Source organism: Rhinoraja longicauda, unplaced genomic scaffold (assembly GCF_053455715.1).
Source record: "Rhinoraja longicauda isolate Sanriku21f unplaced genomic scaffold, sRhiLon1.1 Scf000049, whole genome shotgun sequence".
Lineage (NCBI taxonomy): Eukaryota > Metazoa > Chordata > Chondrichthyes > Rajiformes > Arhynchobatidae > Rhinoraja > Rhinoraja longicauda.
In genome coordinates this window covers 423,723-444,355 of record NW_027601267.1, presented here as the reverse complement: position 1 = coordinate 444,355, position 20,633 = coordinate 423,723, and positions in this window count along the sequence as shown.

Here is a 20,633-nt window from a genome sequence, read left to right as displayed (position 1 = left end):
GACAGACTCACGGAGACAGACTGACAGGGGAGGGGGGAGAGAATGATACCCCCAGGACGGCCTCCTCAGCCCCCCACACATCCTCCCCCTTCTCCATCACCTCCAACCCTCTCCTGACACAAGAGGACAGACCCTCTGAAACAGACTGACGGGAGGGGGGGGGGAGAGAATGATTCAGCCCCAGGACGGACCACAAGGACTCCCCTCCCCCTCTCCCCCAGATCTCCCCGAGAGGACTGACCCCCCCCCCCCGAGACAGACTGACAGGAGGGGGGTAGAGAATGATTCACGTCTCCGACGGGCCAGGAGTCTCTCCCATCCCAGACTGCACAAAGATTGGAGCGGGGGGGGGGGGGGGGGGGGGGTGGTGAATGATTGACCTCCTCCAACCCCCAGGAGAGACAGACTGTAGTGACTTTCCTCCACTTCCCTCCCTCCCTCCACCCTCAGCCATTGCTGGAGGACTGAGGAGGGAGGGGTGGGGAGAGAACGATTCCCCTTCAACCGCACAACACAGACGGCACAGACTCCTCTTCCCCTCTCCCTCCACCCTCACATCAGACAGCGCTGGAGGATTTGGGTTGGGGCGGGGGGGGGGGGGGTGGACGGGGTGGGGGAGAGACTGATTCACAAACCGCAGGGACTTCTCTCCCCTCCTCTCCCTCCTTCTCCAAATCTTTGCTGGAGGAACAGGGAGTGAACGATGCTTCCAGGATGGCGGCCAACCCAGGCGACTATTTGTGTGCAGGCCACAGAAGCAGGTATCACATATTACAGTCGCCCCACACTCTTAAAATCTACTCCCACAGCAACAATTCTTCTTTCTTTACCTTGCAATAAACCTTTATTATGTGTCTATGCGTTGTAAATGGCTCGATTGTATTTATGCGTTGGCATTCTGCTGACTGGTTGGCACGCAACGAAAGCTGTTCATTGTACCTCGGTACACGCAACAATAAACTAAAGTGAATGTAACGATGGAATAAAGGGGTGAGCTTTCAGGCAGGCGTTGGTGGGTCCATAGGGGTGAGGTGGGGAGGGGAGTTCACTCACCACCACCAGTGCACGGGGAATCCTCAGCATCACCGGCACAGCAAGTGGGCAACACACCCACGGTCATATGCATGTGGGGCACATAAATCATGCAAATTGAGCATAGGTCATGCATGTGCTGCATAAATCATGCAAATGGAGCATTGTTCATGCATGTGCTGCATAAATCATGCAAATGGAGCATCGTTCATGCAAATGGTGCATAAATCATGCAAATGGCGCAAAGTTCATGCATGTTCTGCATAAATCATGCAAATGGAGCATCGTTCATGCAAATGGCGCATAAATCATGCAAATGGAGCATAGTTCATGCATGTGCTGCATAGTTTGTACATGTCATCTGGGCTGAACGGCGGCTCAGCGGTGGAGTTGCTCCCTGACCCGGCTTCCATCATGACTATGGGTGCTGTCTGTACGGAGGTTGTCCGTTCTCCCCGTGACGTGTGTGGGTCTGCTCCGGCTTCCCTCCACACTCCAAAGACGGACAGGTTTGTAGGTTAATTAGCTTGGTATGAATGTAAAATTATCCCTCGTGTGCGATAGTGATAGTGTGCGGGGAATGCTGGTTGGTGCAGACCCAATGGGCCGAAGGGTATGTTTCAGTGCTGCATCACTAAAGTAAACTAAACAAAAAATCTGCATAAATTACACAAAGTCTTCAAAGACTTGCACTGAACACCTCATTTTAATGTAAACTAGATCAAGTGGACCAATTGTGCCCAAACCTCTCCTGCATTGGTCCAGCACTCTCTCCTCCCCCACTCCCTCCCCCTCCCACCCAGTCCCCCACTGCATCCCCCTCAATTCTCTTTATCACCACCTCCTTCCCTCCCCCCAACTCCATCCCACTCAACCCCCCTTATCAACACCTCCACCCCCGCCCCTCACCCACTCCATTCCCCCTGAACTCACCTCCGCCACCCCCCTCAATCCATCCCCCTCAACCCCCCTTATCCACCTGGGAACGTAAGTGGAAGCATGGTAGGTCGGCGAGCATCTGTATTGGATCGATGGACCTCAACTGCGCACGCGTGGACTGACATCGAAAACGCAGCTCGTCCTCCCGGGGGTGGGGGGTGGCGCATTTATTAAAGTCAGCGGCAGCTCGGTGGCTCAGCAGCCCCCTCCTTTGGCCATCACTGGTGGGTCCCGCCCCTAGCGGTCATCGTGAGGCTCCTCTCCCTCATTGGCCGCCACTCCCATCATTAGGGCGGGTCCCATTGTAACGTCAAACACTGAACACGGCCAGCGTAAGTTTAAAAGTTAATTTTAAAACTTTAAAATGTCTGTAACTTTAAAAATATAAGACCAATTTGAATGAAACTTGCATTAAGGTGCCTCCAGGACAATGGTGAGTAAGGTGGGCCTAAAATTTTCACGCTATCTTGTGACGGGGGCACATAGATGAGGCAGGATCCAACAAGCAGATAGTTTTAGTAATATAGGTAGATTGGTGTAAAAATAGTGTGAAAACTGCACATATATTCTACATAAATTGCTCAAATTCTGCAAGACTGAACAGAACCCCCCGACTTTGACGTAAATCTGCACGGTTGGTGAACGAGGGCCAGGTGGTGCGGCGGGCGGGACAGCGGGCGGCGCGGGTGGAACGGCGGGGCGGGGGGTGAAGTGGGCGGGGCGGGGGGTGAAGTGGGCGGGGCGGGAAGTGGGCGGGGCGGCGGGTGAAGCGGGGGGGGACGGCGGGTGAAGCGGGTGGGACGGCGGGTGAAGCGGTTGGGATGGGTGGGGCGGCGGGTGAAGCGGGTGGTGCGGCGGGTGGGGAGGCGGGTGGGGCGGCGGGTTAGGCGGGTGCGGCGGGTTAGGCGGGTGGGGCGGCGGGTGGGGGAGGCCTGTTCCGTTGCTGAGGCCATAACGTCATAAATGATAGGGGTAGAATTATGCCATTCGGCCCAGCAACAATCTGCATGTAATGGGTAGACTTGCTGATCTTGGCTCCCATATTCAAAGACGTTTACATTTATTACAAGCAGCGGATTCCACCAGCAATCCTTCTGAGACATAAAGAGCCGTATGGATATAATGAATGGGAGTTGAATTAGGCCATTGGGCCCAACACGTCTACTCTGCCATTTAATCGTGGCTGGTCTATATCTCCCTCGTAACTCCATTCTCCTGCCTTCTCCCATTATCTCTGACACCTGTACTAATCAAGAATATATCTATCTCTGCCTTAAAAATATCCACTGACTGTCTCCACAGCCTTCTGTGGCAAAGAACTCAACTGATTCACATCTGACTAAAGAAATTCCTCATATACTTCCCAAAAGAACGTCCTTTAATTCCGAGGCAATGACCTCTAGTCCTAGACTCTCCCACTAGTAGAAACATCTACTCTATCCAAGCCCTTCACTATTCTGTACGTTTCAATGTGGTCCCCTCTTGTGGTCCCCTCTCATTCTTCTAAACTCCAGTGAGGACAGGCCCAGTTCCATCAAACGCTCATCACATGTTAACGTACTGATTCCAGGGATCAATTTTGTAAACCTCCGCTAGACCCTCTCCAGAGCCAGCACATCCTTCTTCAGATACGGTGCCCAGAATTACTCACAATATTCCAAATGCTTGGGAAGCTGAAAGGGCTGAAGGTCCTTCAGGTGATGGACTGCAACCTTCCAGGGTTCTGAAAGAGGTGGCTTTAGAGATTGTGGAGGCGTTGATAGTGATAGTGATAATCACTGGAGTCAGGAGTGGTCCCAGATGATTGGAAAATTGCCAGTATTACCTCACTGCATTAAAAAGTTGCCTTGGCAGAATAGTGGGAACTATTTGCTGGTTAGTCTGACTTTGGTGGTTGGTAAAATTTTAGAGACTTCTTGACCAAGTGGACCTGTTGGGGCCAAACCTCCTACATTAGTGCAGCACCTTCTCCCCCCCCTCCCCCCTCTCCTCTCCCTCCCCCCTCCTACCATACCTCAAACCCCTTTCCTCTCCCCCTCCCCCCTTCCCCATCCGCCCCACTGCACCCCCTCAACCCCCCCCTTATCATCCCTCCTCTCCCCCTCTCTCCCTTATGCCCTCACCCTCCATAGGAGATAGAGTTAAACTTTAACATGTGAATAACCTTAAAAATATAACCAATTTCAATTAAACTACTTCCATTAGCACCAAAGAGATGACGGTGGGTAAGGTGGGCCTGAAATTGTCACTCTATCGTGTACTGCTTTGGCTGTAGTTCAGGAACAAACAAACAAACAAATGTGAGTATTAGTATATAGATTATAAAGGATGAGGTGGCGGAGTACTGAGGTTCACGATAAAATAGGCCAAAGTCACCATGGCTTTGTGAAGGGGAGGTCTTGCTTGACAAATTTGCTGGAATTCTTTGAAGAAGTAAATAGCAGGACAGACAAAGGAGAGTCAGTAGATGTTGTGTACTTAGATTTTCAGAAAGCCTTTGATAAGATGCCACACGTTAGGCTGCTTTGGAAGCTGATAGCCCACCGTATCAAAGGGCAGATACTGGCCTTGAATAGCGAGTTGGCTGGATTGCAAAAGACAAAGGGTGACAATAAAGGGGGCTTTTCTGTTTGGCTGCCAGTGACTAGCGGAGTTCCGCAAGGGTCGGTGCTGGGGCCGCTGCTCTTCACATTGTATATTAATGATTTGGACAAAGGGATTGAATGCTTTGTGGCAAAATTTGTGCGTGATACGAAAATAAGTGGAGGGGCAGGTAGTGTAGAGAAAGCAGGGACTCTGCAAAAGGACTTGGACAGGTTGGGAGAGTGAGCAGAGAAGTGGCAGATGGAATATTGTGTAACAAAGTATGGAGCCATGTATTTTGATAGTAAGTATAAAGGCGTAGACTAAGTATAAATGCGGTGAGAATCCAGAAATTGGAGGTTCTGAAGGAACTTGGGAGTGCTGGTGCAGGATTCCCAAAATGTTAATCTGCAAGTCGAATCGGTAGAAAAAACCCCAACCTCATTTATTTCAAGAGGGCTTGCATAAAGTGAGTACATGCCTAGTCTTTTCAAACTTTCCTCATATGACAGTCTCGCCATCCCAGGGATCAATCTCGTGAAACCACGCTGCACTGCCTCAATTACAAGGATGGCCTTCCTCAAATTACGAAACCAAAACTATACACAGTACTCCAGATGTGGTCTTACCAGGGGCCTATACAACTGCAGAAGAACTTCTTTACTCCTTTACTGAAATCCTCTCGTTATGAAGGCCAACATGCCATTAGCTTTTTTCACTGCCTGCTGTACCTGCACACTTACTTTCAGTGACTAGTGTACAAGGACACCAAGGTCACGTTGCAGTTCCCCTTTACCTAATCTGACACGATTGAGATAATAATCTGCCTCCTTACTTTTGCTGCTAAAGTAGATAAACCTCACATTTATCCACATTATACTGCACCTGCCATGCATTTGCTCACTCACACAACCTGTCCGTCACCCTGCAACCTCCAAACATCATCTTTGCAGTTCACACTGCCACCCAGCTTTATGTAATCCGCAACCTTGCTAGTGTTACTTCTAATTGCATCATTCAAATCATTAATATATATTGTAAATCTTTGAGGCCCCAGCACTGAGCCTTGCGGCACTCCACTCTCCACTGCTTACCGTTCTGAAAAGGACCCGGGACAGAGCGAGAGCTGCTGGGGGGAGGGAGGTGTCAAATCTTCGTCTCTGACGTGGAATAATCATACTGACACAATATTTACAGGTTACATTGCTTGGTGTTTATGTTTATTGTCTCTGCCGACCATGGCCTCCTGCCTTGGCTGACAAGCATACACACCACCTGACCTCCACGTCAGCTGATACAAGTGCAAGATATTTGCATCTCATTACCTTGACTCATTGTCATGACATGGGGGGGGTGGGGGGGTGGTGAAGTCACAAAGCCGTCCATGGCAACCGGCGCCCTGGTTACCAGGGATTATAAACAGCGAGCGGTTGCCAAGGGCTCTTGCCTCTCCGTGCGTCAGATGTTGGTAGGCATAGACATAGCGATAGAGATAGAGAGAGATATATAACAGAGAGATAGATAGATAGACAGAGATAGATCATCGATAGAGAGATAGATAATCGATAGAGAGATAGAGAGAGAGAGTGAGAGAGAGATAGAGGTAGAGACAGAGATAGAGATATCAATATATTTATATATATAACATAACATAACATAACATAACATAACAACACTTTATTGTCACTCGGCACAACACCGAGCGAAATTTCAGCAGTCACACAAAATACAGCAAAAAAGAAAAGAACACAGGACACCCGACCCCAACACAAACATCCATCACAGTGACTCCAAACACCCCCTCACTGTGATGGAGGCAACAAAACTTCCCCTCTCTTCCCCCCGCACCCACGGACAGGCAGCTCGACCCCTACCGAGGCAAACGACACGCACAGCCCCCGCAAGGGGATGGAAGGCCCCCCGGCCGAGCCGCCCCGGGCACCGAAACGTCCCGCGGCCACACCGGGCGATGTTAAGTCCAACGGCCGAGCCGCACCGGGCACTGAAACGTCCCGCGGCCGAACAGCGCTGACGATGTTAAGTCCAGCGGCCAAGCCGCACCGGGCACTGAAACGTCCCGCGGCCACACCGGGCGATGTTAAGTCCAGCGGCCAAGCCGCACCGGGCCTTGAAACGTCCCGCGGCCGAGCCGCACCGGGCACTGAAACGTCCCGCGGCCACACCGGGCACTGAAACGTCCCGCGGCCACACCGGGCGATGTTAAGTCCAGCGGCCAAGCCGCACCGGGCACTGAAACGTCCCGCGGCCGCACCGGGCGATGTTAAGTCCAGCGGCCGAGCCGCACCGGGCACTGAAACGTCCCGCGGCCGAGCTGCGCCGGCAATGTTAAGGCCCGCAGCCGAGCCGCACCGGGCACTGAAACGTCCCGCAGCCGAGCTGCGCCGGCAATGTTAAGGCCCGCAGCCGAGCCGCACCGGGCACTGAAACGTCCCGCAGCCGAGCTGCGCCGGCAATGTTAAGGCCCGCAGCCGAGCCGCACCGGGCACTGAAACGTCCCGCAGCCGAGCTGCGCCGGCAATGTTAAGGCCCGCAGCCGAGCCGCACCGGGCACTGAAACGTCCCGCAGCCGAGCTGCGCTGGCAATGTTAAGGCCCGCAGCCGAGCCGCGCCCCGGGGAAGAGACCTAATAAATAAAGGTTTCCCCCCGCCCCACCCCCCCCACCCCACCCCACCCCCCCACCCCACCCCACACCCCCACCACACACCCCCACCACACATACACAGCCAAAAACAGAAACAAAAACCATCCCAACACCGACACAAACAAAAAAAAAAGAAAAAAAGACAACAGACTGCCAGAGAGCCGCAGCCGTTAGGCGCAGCCAACTCCTCCCAGAGAGATAGAGAGATAGAAATAGAGCGATATATATAATATATATATATATATATATATACAGAGAGAGGGAGAGGGAGAGAGAGATAGAGAGAGAGAGCGAGAAAAAACACATATATATATAAGATACAAGATACAAAGAATTTATTAGCCAGGTATGTAAGAAATCTCCTGCATTGGTGCAGCACCCTCTCCTCCCTCCATTTTGTATGTATATATATATATATTTTCGATTGACTTTTTTGGTGTTTATAATAAGCATCAAAGTTCTCTCTCTCTAATCTATATGTATATAAGAGGACTTTTTTGTTTATTATGGGTTTAAAAATACTAATATTTTTGTTTATTATGGTTTTTAAAAATATTATTATAATGCACAACAAAACAAAGCTCAGAGTTCAGTATTTCCACGCGCACACACACAAATATAGACAGACAAATAAACAATAATGGTGCAAAATCAAAAATAATGCCCCAAGTCTGTATAGTTTGGAGCCTATTTCGAGGTTGTAGTGTTTAATAGCCTGATGGTTGTAGGGAGGAAGTTGCTCCTGAACCTGGACATTACAGTTTTCAGGCTGCTTTACCTTCTTCCCCGATATCAGGAGTCAAGTAAGAGCTTGTACTCCCAGTAAGTAGGCACTGAATGTATAAGAACCAAAATTGCTGTTAATAGAAAGATGATTGGTAGAGGATTATTTGAGAAAATATAATATTAATACAGAGCATGAAAAGCATGTTGCAAAGGGATACCAGCACTAGAAATGCAAAATATTAATATCCAGGCAGAACACTTTATTGTACAAACAGTACCTGCAGTTTGGCCATTCGGGTAATGGAAATCAGTCTTTACTGAATTCACAAATCACATAAACATTTGAGATATACAATATAATTTTCTAATTGAATTCATGTAGGGCTAATGATTGTTTTACATTAAATTGAATGATATTGAAACAGTTACCAACACAATAAGACCAAAATCTAAAAAGTACCTTTAAAACCAAGCATTGTAAAGAGCCACAAAAACAGTCCGCTGAGTGTTCCCTGCATTTTCTATTTTGATTCCAAATTTCCAGTATACAGTAAACTTTTTGCTTTGACTAATTAAACCCATAGCAGACATGGGCAGGAAAGTTAAATATAACTATATCGCAGAACACAAGTCTTCACTGTTTGCAACTCCAAATTCAGTGCCATTTGCAAACTGACGAACCAATCCATCTCCATTGTTGTTTATAATCACCATCGAGCGTCCCAGCACCGATGACTGTGGAGCACGACTGTCCACATGATGTGCCCATACTTTTCTTTGTAATACTATTTCCAAGTCTGGAGTAAGATCTTGCGTAATCACACTCTATATTTCAATACGATAATGACAAGAATTATTTAACCTTAGAATTTTTTCTATTTTAATTTTATTTCATAGAATTCCAAAATACTCCCTGATCAAAATGAATGTAAACGTCTTTCAATCAATTTCCATGAATAACATTTTCTTTGAAGCATTGGACTGTGGAGGTCTGCACAGTTTAGGCTCGTAGAGGCAATATTTTTCATAACATTTTCCAACACGCTGGGTGTTGGTTGATCCCATCTCCATTTTGTGACAACGTAGTCTCGTCCATCACACAGATCAACCTCTCCACCATTTACACTTCATGATGTATCGGAAAAACTGCCACCTTAATCGAAGACTTGTCTGACCCTGGACATTCCTCCTATGTGCTTTCAGCGGACAAAAAGATTCAGAAGCTTGAATGTGCACATCACCAGACTCTGGAATAGCTTCTTTCTCCTTTACCATCAGGCTTCTGAGCATTACAATTCTTTTTGATGTTGAATTAGTTATTCTAGAAAGTCAGGGTGAAGAAACATGCTTGAGATGCAAAGTGATCATTAAACTTCTAAGTTGGAAACACTAGAAATGGAAATGTTAAAGAAAAACAGGTGCTATGAATCTGAAACAAAATGATGACTGCTACAAAATGCTCAGCAGATCAATTAGCATCATGACATTCTGAATGTATCCATTCAACATTTTCTATGTTCAACATGTGTCAGCCTTGTTAGAACACACCTGGCTTTCAATATCAATAATACTGTTATGATTCATATCTCCTCACTCACTTTGCATTTCAAGCCATTAATCCTTTTTCGTTTGCATGGAATAACAATATGTTTGTTATTTCTAACTTTGCAATTATTTTCTAGTGAACGCTGGTTGATATAGGTTTTCTTCATTTTGTTGCAGAGAATTATCTCATTGAGGGCAAGCATGTTCAGCCTCATCAGGCAGACGTACAGATGGGTCAAGCATCAACCGGAATCTGACGGGTATGATTTAAACTTATGATTCCTGTTAGCAATTATTTTTTACTTTATGCAATACGGTATGCAAGAACTTTATTTATCCCAGGAGGGAAATTGATCTGCCAACAGTCATAAAACACAAAATACATGAAACAATAAATTAAAGTGATGAGTGGAAAGGAAAGGGGGGTGTGCAGGGAGGGGGTGGGGGAGGGGGGTCGAGTCAGTCTCAGTCTATCCCATGACAGAAGGGGGTGGAGTTGGACAGTTTGATAGCCACAAGGAAGAAGGAAGTCCTGTAGCGTTCTGTCCTGCCTTTTGGTGGAACCAGTCTGGTGCTGAAGGACCTCCTCAGGTTGACCAGTGTGTCATGGAGGGGGTGGAGCTGTATTGTCCAAGATGCTCCACCGTTTGAGGTGCATCCTCCCCTCCAAGATCACCTCCCATGAATCCAACTCCACCCCCAGAACGGAGCCAGCCTTCCTGATGAGTTTTTTAATCCTATTGACTTCCGCGGCCTTCGCCCTGCTGCCCCAACACAACCGCGAAGTTGATGGCACAGTCTACCACCGATTGGTAGAACATCTGGAGCATCCTACTGTAGACTTTGAAGGAGCCGAGCCTTCTCATAAAGTACAGCCGGCTCTATCCCTTGTACAGGGCCTCAGCGTACCTGGACCAGTCCAGTTTACTGTCCAGGTACATTCCAAGGTATTTGTACTCCCCGGTAAACTGCACATCCACACCATTGATGGAGACAGGGGACAGGGGTTTGACTGGATGAAAAGAAAATATATGAATTGCAACTGGGTTTGAAAATTCCCCTTGTATGACAATTTAAATGTAATAAAGGAAAAGATGTTTTCAAAACTAACTTCCCTCAAAGGCATGGACTGTTTTTCAAAACTTTGTACAACAATGATCCCTATCTATATGTAAGCCAGCAACATTAATTGTACAGTCAAATCAAAAGAATTCAACTACTTCTAACGTTAAATGTTTAATTCACAAAATGCTGGAGTAACTCAGCAGGTCAGGCAGCATCTCGGGAGAGAAGGAATGGGTGACGTTTCGGGTCGAGACCCTTCTTCAGACTCATGCATTGGTGTACTTCAATATTTTCACTGCTTTAATTTATGTAATATCCATCTACATTGGTTTCAGCTTGATCTATTAAAATTGCTTAAATGTCTGTGCTAAAGGCAAGTGGATATCTATGAAGAAAAGTATTTATCTCTTGGCAAATGAAATTAGCATCTGGCAGCCAAGATATTTTAACAAAGTATTTTGAATGGTGACAATAAATAATATATGTGTTCTATTGTCTTCATTATATTTGTAACCCTTAAAATCATTGCTTTTTTTGCATTAAATTTGTCAGTGCAGTGAGAAACATTTTCTGTGGATCGGATGCCAAGTTTATCTTCCTCCTTTCCTTCCTTCTTTCCCTCCCTCCAAACAATCTTAAGTACTAATCTGGTGCAGATATAAGCTCCAATTGTCCTGTGTTGCTTTGCCCCTGAAATGTATAGCAATACATTTTTGCCAATCTGGCCCCGTCCAGGGTTGAGCTGGCTGAGGTCCAGCCTTGGCATGTTTCTAACAACCTTTCAGGAAGCAAAATTCCCATCGGTTTCGCCTGCTGTCAAGTCAGGAAGAATGTTTACATTTGTTTGGTTATCAAAACTCTTTACAGCCTATTTGAAATATTTTAATTCAAATAAGTTATTAAAAATAGAAAAACTTTTTCAGTCAGAGGGTGGTGAAGGTGTGGAATTCTCTGCCTCAGAAGGCAGTGGAGGCCAGTTCGTTGGATGCTTTCAAGAGAGAGCTGGATAGAGCTCTTAAGGATAGCGGAGTTAGGGGGTATGGGGAGAAGGCAGGAACGGGGTACTGATTGAGAGTGATCAGCCATGATCGCATTGAATGGCGGTGCTGGCTCGAAGGGCTGAATGGCCTACTCCTGCACCTATTGTCTATTGTCTATTGTCTAAACAAAGTAAAGAAAACAAATGTCATATTTTATTTCCAAGATAGGAATCTGGGTACAATTATTGGGGATTTCCTATTTACACCTGTTCTGGTTGATTTTTTCCCCCTGAGCTGTGTTGGCGAATTTCAGTCCAATTTGCCATTGCCTCTAATATTTGTTTATAATTAAATATAAACTTCAGCCCAATATCTTTTTGTTGGTTCAGCTGATATGCAGGATTTGTGATCCATTGCTGTGGTTCAATCCCAAAAGTTCACAAAATATATTAATAATAACTGGGCTTCTACATAGTAAATACTTTCCCTGTAAAGCTATTTTCCAAAAAAAACCTGAGGCGTGTGTGTTGCCACTGCACCCATTCAATCTGATTTGGCAGGAAAATGGGGAAAAAAGATTCTGTTGTGGGTACCTTAAAAGCCGCTCTACTAATCACCCTGTGGCATATTTTGGGTGTACTGCTCACTGACTACCCTCCTTTACTCCAAGAGCATTAAGAAGTTAAAATTCAACCATTACTTTTTTTCAAATCGAGAAGTTACATAGAAACATAGAAACAGAGAAACTAGGTGCAGGAGGAGGCCATTTTGCCCTTCGAGCCAGCACCACCATTCATTGTGATCATGGCTGATCATCCACAATCAGGAACCCTGTGCCTCCCTTCTCTCCATATCCCTTGATTCCACTAGCCCCTAGACTCTGTCTAACTCTCTCTTAAATCCATCTAGTGATTTGGCTTCCACTGCCCTCTGTGGCAGAGAATTCCACAAATTCACAACTCTCTGGGTGGATGAAAAAGTTTCAGTTTTAAATGACCTCCCCTTTATTCTTAGACTGTGGCCCCTGGTTCTGGACTCCCCCAACATTGGGAACATTGTTCCTGTGTCTAGCTTGCCCAGTCCTTTTATAACTTTTTACATCTCTATAACACCCCCTCTCATCCTTCTAAATTCCAGTGAATACAAGCCCAGTCTTTCCAATCTTTCCTCATATGACAGTCCCTCCATCCCAGGAATTAACCTTGTGAACCTACGCTGCACTGCCTCAATAACAAGGACGTTCTTCCTCAAATTAGGAGACCAAAACTCCCCACAATACTCCAGATGTGGTCTCACCAGGGCCCTATACAACTGCAGAAGGACCTCATTGCTCCTATACTCAAATCCTCTCATTATGAAGGCCAACATGCCATTAACTTTCTTCACTGCCTGCTGTACCTGCACGCTTACTTTCAGTGACTGGTGGACAAGGACACCAAGGTCTCATTGCACTTCCCCTTTACCTAATCCGACACCATTGAGATAATAATCAGCCTGCTTATTTTTGCTGCCAAAGCAAAATCTGTATTATACTGCATCTGCCATGCATCTGCCCACTCACTCAACCTGTCCAAGTCAACCTGCAACCTCCTAACGTCCACTTCACAGTTTACACTGCCACCCAGCTTTGTGTCACCTGCAAACTTGCTAGTGTTACTTCTAATTCCAGTAGTATGCATAAATGATATGCCTTGAGTAATATTTAAAGATTTAGTAACAACATTTATTAGTGTAAGCATTGAATTGGTTAAAACCAAATCCGGGACACATTCACACACCACTTCAGATTTTTATTTCAGTCAATCCTCATTTTAATGCTTCTCCTACATGACTTTGTCATTATATAAGGCACCATTTTGACCGTGTGTGAGCACTAGTGCTGGATACTACTGCACCAATAATCCTGAGAGCAAGAGTTCGGGTTGTTACGAGTTTGCTGTTTGACACCATAGTGTTTTGAGAATTTGGAAGATGTAGTTTTTTTAAATTTTACATTTTTTAAATTTTATTTAAATTTTAACCAAACAAATACATGTATGAACTCATAGTATGCGATGGTACCTACATTATAAATTCGATTAAACATTTAAATTCGATTATACCTGTATTGTTCTGTATTATCTCCCCACCCACAACCCCCCTCCCCCAGTTAGAAAAAAGAGGAAAAAGGAGAAGAAGCTAAAGAAATAAAAATTTTAAAAAAGGAAAGAAAGAAAGAAAGAAGAAAGAAGGGAACCTGGAGACAAGAAGGAAACACTTCCGGCTAATTTCTTATTAAATTCTTTTTAGGGGTATCAAAACAATCCTGAAATTAAATATTTCCAATTCTTAATCCTAGTTTTAAAGTGAATGGGTTCCAAAGTTTCAAAAAGAAATCATATTTATCTCTCAGATTATAAGTAGCTTTTTCTAATGGGATACAACTACGCATTTCTGCATACCATCTTGCAATTCTTATTTCATTGTGGTCTTTCCAAGTGACCGCCACACATTTTTTTGCTATTGCTATTGCTATTTTGAGAAATCTTTCCTGATATTTATTGGAAGATGTAGTTGTTAGAAGGTCATACAAGTGCATTCACGGGTGCCTTTCTTCTGAGACCCACCAACTTCCAAGAGATACAGCTGTATCAATTGCTGAAGTGAAGTATGGGCAAATATTGTCTGGGAATTAATTATGTAAAATGTTAAAATTATTTAAAATTTGCATATTTTTGTCTTTGTAAACGCAGAGAACAGGATGAAAGTTCTTCATCCCAGGAAGGTGAACGTAGCCAGAGCTGTCTTCCCTGTCAGCCATTATCCAACATCATTAATGCGGTGGGTAGTGATATATATGCACAAACTGTTTTAACATCATGCCATTGGAATAACATTCATATCAATTTCTAAACTGAAGTTTTCAGTTATTGTTAATGTAATTTATTCATTCTAAACTAATGGTATCAATAATATAACGGAGGTAAAGTTCACAAGTTATAGGAGTAGAATCAGGCCATTCGGCCCATCGAGTCCACTGCCATTCAATCATGGCCAATCGCCGCCTCCTAATTCCATTTTCCTGTCTTCCTCCAGAACCCTTGACACCTGTTCTAATCAAGAATTTGTTTATCTCTGCCTTAAAAATATCTACTGACATTTACAGCCCTCTGTGGCAATGAGTTCCACAGATTAAATACTATTTGACTAACAAAGTTTCTCTTCACTTCTACTTCCTTTCTAAAAGAGCACTCTTTAACTTTGAGGCTATGACCTCTGGTCCAAGCCTGTCCCACCAGTGGAAACATCCTTTCCACATTCACTCTCTCTATGCCTTTCATTATTCTGTAAGTTTCAATGTGATCCTCCTCAACCTTCTAAACTCCAACGAGCAGAGGCCCAGTACTGTCAAACCCCCATCATGTGCTAACCCGCTCATTCCTGAATCATTCTTGTAAACCTCCTCTGGACCCTCTTCAGAGCCAGCACATTGCATCTCTCCTTATAGAACCTTATACAATCTCAGCATTACATGTCTTGTTATAGTACCTGTTTTAACTATATCCTCTGGTAGTTCCGTCTATATAAGTGATAAGTGTGTGGAAAAAGTTGACCCTCTGGTTTTTCTTGAATATTGCCCCTCTCACCTGAAATCTATGTCGTCTGGTTCTTAATGTCCCCGACTCTGGGTAGAAACATAGAAAATAGGTGCAGGAGTAGGCCATTCGGCCCTTTGAGCCTGCACCGCCATTCAATATGATCATGGCTGATCATCCAACTCAGTATCCTGTACCTGCCTTCTCTCCATACCCCTTGATCCCTTTAGCCATAAGGACCACATCTAACACCCTCTTAAATATAGCCAATGAACTGGCCTCAACTACCTTCTGTGGCAGAGAATTCCACAGATTCACCACTCTGTGTGAAAAAAAACTTTCTCATCTCGGTCCTAAAAGACTTCTTCCCCCTTATCCTTAAACTGTGACCTCTTGTTCTGGACTTCCCCAACATCGGGAAGAATCTTCCTGCATCTAGCCTGTCCAACCCCTTAAGAATTTTGTAAGTTTCTATAAGATCCCCCCTCAATCTTCTAAATTCCAGCGAGTACAAGCCGAGTCTATCCAGTCTTTCTTCATATGAAAGTCCTGCCATCCCAGGAATCAATCTGGTGAACTTTCTCTGTACTCCCTCGATGGCAAGACTGTCTTTCCTCAGATTAGGGGACCAAAACTAATACTCCAGGTGTGGTCTCACCAAGGCACAATGACAAACTTTTTTGTTGCATGCTATCTGGTGAGCAGAAAGACTGTACATGATTACAAGCAAGCTGTCTGTAGTGTATACGATAAAGGGAATAACTACATGTCTGTGTTTGGCCCACATCCCTATAAATCTTTCCTATCCATTCTTTTAACATGATAAATTATATTTAATCTTCAGTTTGAATTCTGCAGTTGCTAAAGATAAAATAGATATCTCAGTAAAACAAATGATGTCCCACTACTTAAGACAAGTGTACCACTATTTTAAAGGTTCTAAGTTAAGAGCTGCACTTCCCCTTTTTTTATAACCTTTCTACTTTAAATCCTTGCAATTAATTAAAGGTCACACTCAAACTGCTTCCACATTTTAAAAAAATGTCTCATTTCTTTCTGTTAAAATTATTTATTTGGAAGTGTGTATAAATGTTGATCGTTTGTAGCTGGGAATGTTTAATACCAGAATAGTCAAAATAGTAGGGATGTACAGTATGTGTTGATAATTGATGTAGAGATTACCATTACATTGAGAATTCCAGTTAGAAATTAAGGACCAGTATTTCAATAAGGGCTGATCTTCTTTTGAAGATTTCTTGTATCCACTGTTGGTCATGGCAAGGAAACCGCATTGCTCAATCCAGTTTATTTTACTACCAAATGGACAATTTATCAGTTAAAGTGATCTTGCACCTTCAGTCTTTTCCTAAATGAAATTATAACATATTCTGGATAACTTTGCTGTGTTTTGCTTTGAAATACGGCACATAGCCATTTGAAACTAAACATAGTTTCTCAATTTAAAATACATGGGGTGATTGCATGGATTATTTTTGCTCGCGGATATTTCATTAAAAATATATATTTCTCTCTTTATCGAGGTTTACCGTCAAAATTGTAGCAATTATCTCTTAAGCCAGACTTACATTTTTAATGGTTAGACAATAGACAATAGACAATAGACAATAGGTGCAGGAGTAGGCCATTCAGCCCTTCGAGCCAGCACCGCCATTCAATGCGATCATGGCTGATCACTATCAATCAGTACCCCGTTCCTGCTTTCTCCCCATACCCCCTCACTCCGCTATCCTTAAGAGCTCTATCCAGCTCTCTCTTGAAAGCATCCAACGAACTGGCCTCCACTGCCTTCTGAGGCAGAGAATTCCACACCTTCACCACCCTCTGACTGAAAAAGTTCTTCCTCATCTCCGTTCTAAATGGCCTACCCCTTATTCTCAAACTGTGGCCCCTTGTTCTGGACTCCCCCAACATTGGGAACATGTTATCTGCCTCTAATGTGTCCAATCCCCTAATTATCTTATATGTTTCAATAAGATCCCCCCTCATCCTTCTAAATTCCAGTGTATACAAGCCCAATCGCTCCAGCCTTTCAACATACGACAGTCCCGCCATTCCGGGAATTAATCTAGTGAACCTACGCTGCACGCCCTCCATAGCAAGAATATCCTTCCTCAAATTTGGAGACCAAAACTGCACACAGTACTCCAGGTGCGGTCTCACCAGGGCCCGGTACAACTGTAGAAGGACCTCTTTGCTCCTATACTCAACTCCTCTTGTTACGAAGGCCAACATTCCATTGGCTTTCTTCACTGCCTGCTGAACCTGCATGCTTCCTTTCATTGACTGATGCACTAGGACACCCAGATCTCGTTGAACTCCCCCTCCTCCTAACTTGACACCATTCAGATAATAATCTGCCTTTCTATTCTTACTTCCAAAGTGAATAACCTCACACTTATCTACATTAAACTGCATCTGCCATGTATCCGCCCACTCACACAACCTGTCCAGGTCACCCTGCAGCCTTATTGCATCTTCCTCACAATTCACACTACCCCCCAACTTAGTATCATCTGCAAATTTGCTAATGGTACTTTTAATCCCTTCGTCTAAGTCATTAATGTATATCGTAAATAGCTGGGGTCCCAGCACCGAACCTTGCGGTACCCCACTGGTCACTGCCTGCCATTCCGAAAGGGACCCATTTATCCCCACTCTTTGCTTTCTGTCTGTTAACCAATTTTCTATCCATGTCAGTACCCTACCCCCAATACCATGTGCCCTAATTTTGCCCACTAATCTCCTATGTGGGACCTTGTCGAAGGCTTTCTGAAAGTCGAGGTACACCACATCCACTGACTCTCCCTTGTCAATTTTCCTAGTTACATCCTCAAAAAATTCCAGTAGATTTGTCAAGCATGATTTCCCCTTCGTAAATCCATGCTGACTCGGAACGATCCCGTTACTGCTATCCAAATGCTCAGCAATTTCGTCTTTTATAATTGACTCCAGCATTTTCCCCACCACTGATGTCAGACTAACTGGTCTATAATTACCCGTTTTCTCTCTCCCTCCTTTCTTAAAAAGTGGGATAACATTTGCTATTCTCCAATCCACAGGAACTGATCCTGAATCTATAGAACATTGAAAAATGATCTCCAATGCTTCCACTATTTCTAGAGCCACCTCCTTAAGTACTCTGGGATGCAGACCATCAGGCCCTGGGGATTTATCAGCCTTCAGTCCCATCAGTCTACCCAAAACCATTTCCTGCCTAATGTGGATTTCCTTCAGTTCCTCCATCACCCTAGGTTCTCCAGCCCCTAGAACATTTGGGAGATTGTGTGTATCTTCCTCAGTGAAGACAGATCCAAAGTAACGGTTTAACTCGTCTGCCATTTCTTTGTTCCCCATAATAAATTCCCCTGCTTCTGTCTTCAAGGGACCCACATTTGCCTTGACTATTTTTTTCCTCTTCACGTACCTAAAAAAACTTTTGCTATCCTCCTTTATATTATTGGCTAGTTTACCCTCGTACCTCATCTTTTCTCCCCGTATTGCCTTTTTAGTTAACTTTTGTCTGTCTTCGTTTAGGTAGACACGTTGCGTCCAAGAGTCCCAGAATACCAGTATGTGGCTGTTGGGCTGTACTCGATCTTGGTAAACAAAAATTCCTGATGTTTGGTGTTGTTTGTTTATACTTAGTTTGAACACTGTTTAATTTTGTCAGCTTCAGCTTTCACATGTAAAGCTTACAACATAAATATCTTAAAACAATTATTATTCAGACTGAGAGTCGGGGGAGAGGGGGCACAGAAAAGGAAGTGTAAGATGTTAATACGAGACACCACGGAAAATGGAGGAAAGATCATTGTTAGCTAGGAGAAGGTGACAACGAAGCATGTAGAGAAAATTTAATCAGGGGTGTAAGATTTGGGAAGTTTTCCCTCATTTGGAAAGCAACACCAAACCAAAGAGCTGCAGTTTGGACATTTTAAACGAGAGACTGGGGCTGATAGCGGAGAAAGGCTGCGGTCAGATTACCAAAGGATGTCACAATCCATGGGTCCTAAAATGGCCGCAGGACCTCGTGACCAGCCACAAAAAGTAAAAACCTTACAGCCCAGTCTCTAGGTTTCTGCAAAGCCACGGCCAAAACAATGGATGGGTATTGGCCATGCAGAAGCTTGCGAAACCAGGTTGAAGTCCAGACACTGGGGCACTGACATCAGCATACTCACAATGCCCCAAGCCGACCTACACAGTTAATCTCGTTAAGGGGCACAATAGCCCATAGAAAACTACCTGGTAGGTGATGGGAAACCAGTTAAACCCATCACCTTGCAACGAAATACCAATTAACACCGTCTGGCCATCCCCGGTATCCCCGGACATAAGCGCAGATCAGAGAGAAAACTCATACATATCTTTTTAAACAAAGAGATTCCAAGATCTGGCGGGAGATAGGACGGGTCAGAATAGTATAACTGGCCACGACTTTTGGGTTTTAAACTCAAGAAGAAATACTGGAAGAAGAAGCTGAAGCTAGAAAAAACCTGCAAGGAACGCAAGCAGGCAAGAAAACGAATGCAGGAGGAAGAAAAGACAGGCAAGAAGAACGGATGCAAGAGAGAGGAACAGGCACGCAACTCGAGGAGAAATACTGCAAAACGAACAGCCAGTAACCCCAGTAATAGTCCCATGGTGAGCATGTACTCCAAATCCTACATATCCTGGACATAGTTTAGTGTAGAGGGGAGGGTGGTTGTGAATAAACGTTTGGGGTGTATTAAAATATGTGTTGGTCAAGGTTGCGATGCGTCGTACGTTCCCCATCTTACAGTCGTGTATATGTCTTGTAGAACTGTGTGTTTTAAGAATTCATAAGTAAAAGGTATTCGTGTATATGTCCTGTGGAACTGTGTGTGTTTAATGATTCATAGTTATAAGTATTCGTGTGATTCGGTACGTGTTTAATAGGTATGTCATATAGCAATGTATAAATATTCATGGACAATAGTCCCAAGTGCTGAATAAAAGCCTTTTTCATTTAAACCCTGGTTTTAAAATCTGGTCTGGTGGAATTTTTCTGCACTCTCAACGCTCCTGCATCTAAGTCCAGTGTCTAGAACCGTAAGGGGTGAGTGGGTCGAACCACTCACGGGGAACCAGTGTGCGCGGCCTGGTCAAGGGATCAGAGCAAGGCACGGGGACCTTAGGTCGGGCGAAAGCTCGGCGCAGAAACCCCTTACAGATAATGGCGACCACGAAGGGACACTGGCAGCAGGATGATAGTGTACCAGAAAAGGATTTTAAAACTAGGGATGTAATGGACGAGCGCATTGCGGACTATGTTTTTGGCAAGGTGAATATCACCAAACAATGGATGTGTGTTTTATTAGATGACAAGCGCCCACTGGATGCAGCGATCCGGTGGACGGCCAGTAAAGCCCACAAGAAATCTGTAGAGAAGGCGGTCTGGCTGACCTGCTATAAAAAGCAGGTCCAGCTTTTGGACCGCGTGGTTGTGGCACAGGCAGCCCAGATCAGGGACCTTCAGGAGG